This window comes from Rousettus aegyptiacus, unplaced genomic scaffold (assembly GCF_014176215.1).
Source record: "Rousettus aegyptiacus isolate mRouAeg1 unplaced genomic scaffold, mRouAeg1.p scaffold_m13_p_14, whole genome shotgun sequence".
In the NCBI taxonomy this organism is placed as follows: domain Eukaryota; kingdom Metazoa; phylum Chordata; class Mammalia; order Chiroptera; family Pteropodidae; genus Rousettus; species Rousettus aegyptiacus.
In genome coordinates this window covers 61,834,487-61,835,798 of record NW_023416289.1, presented here as the reverse complement: position 1 = coordinate 61,835,798, position 1,312 = coordinate 61,834,487, and the positions used below count along the sequence as shown (strand labels likewise).

The 1,312-nt window shown below is 58.8% G+C and overlaps 1 pseudogene; it reads right to left on the bottom strand.

The window, feature by feature from the left end:
- Window positions 1–835: 835 nt before the first annotated feature.
- LOC118611910 lies at window positions 836–954 on the bottom strand (annotated as a pseudogene).
- Window positions 955–1,312: the final 358 nt, after the last annotated feature.

Sequence of the window (1,312 nt, the reverse complement as noted above, 5' to 3'; positions counted from 1 at the left end):
AAAAGCCCACAGTACCCGGCATTCCCAGATGGCCTCTCACCCAAGTGGGAGACCCTGCTTAGCTTCCAAGATCAGACAAGTTCAGGTGCATTGAGGGTGATAGGGCCATAGATGCGAGAACCTGTTGCCTGCAGTTCCAAGAGCTCGAAGCTGGCCTCCCGGGCGCCGGAGACCTCCGCGCCTGCACGTCCAGGGTTGGGCGGTTTGAGCGGAGCCGGGGAGGGTCTGCCGGCCGCGCTAAGGCCCCGCGGATCTTGACCGGTTCGCGCCGGTGCGGAAGGACTGGGTGGTTCTAGCATCTGGGTCTTGCCCAGGCCCTGGACCACTTGCCTTCCTACTCTTGGCCGTTTGGCAGGACCACGGCCCGGGCGTGCCTCGCCAATCTCTCGGCCACCTGGGGAACCAGGAAGGTGCAGCCCTGATAAGTCTCGACCCGCCCCTGAACCAGTTCCACCCCACCTCTGCGCTCCCCGCCGGGGCTGAGCCCGACCTGGCCAAAACCACCCGGAAACACCGGCCACACCACGTGACAACGCTTGGCCCCAAAACTTCACCTTACGCCCAGTGCCCTTTGCCCTTGAGGCTCGCCCCCCCCCCCCCCGTGGAGCCCAGGAAGCGAAGGGTGCAGAGCGGAGAGAAAACAGCCCAGGACTGCCTGCAGGAGAGCAGGTGGGGGCGGGCGATGTCGCGGGGCACATGGACTTTGGTGCAGCCCTTAAGCTTGGTCGCCTACCCCGGACCCCCGGAACAGCAAGCGACCAAGTGAGCAAGTGACCAGGGCTCCGGGGCATGCAGGGGTACCCTGGCCGGAGGGATAAAATGAGGGGGCGGCAAGAGCCTGCAGCACCCCGTACTCGCAAGCGTTCTCCCATTCAAGTACTAACCAGGCTCAACCCTGCTTAGCTTCCGAGATCAGACGGGATCAGGCACTTTCCGCGTGGTACAGCCGTAAACAGGAAACACCGTCGCCTGCATTTCACGGGACGCACTGTGGCGTTATTCCCAAAACGCTCACCAGGTGGCAGCAGAAAATAAATTTTTCTGCTCACGTACACCTGAGTGTTATTATCAAAATTTCTACGAGATGGCAACAGAGAACAGTTTTTCATCACTTGCGGTCCTGTGCTCTTCTCAAGTTTAACCTGAAAAGGCACCAGAGAAAAAAATTATACCGACATTCCCTGGGGTGTTATTTTTTAAACGCACACGAGATAGCGCCACTTTTTTCCCCCATGACATTCTCTATGGCATTATTCCCAAGTAACCACCAGACGGCCTCAGAAAATAATCCTGTGCTCACGTACACCTGGAT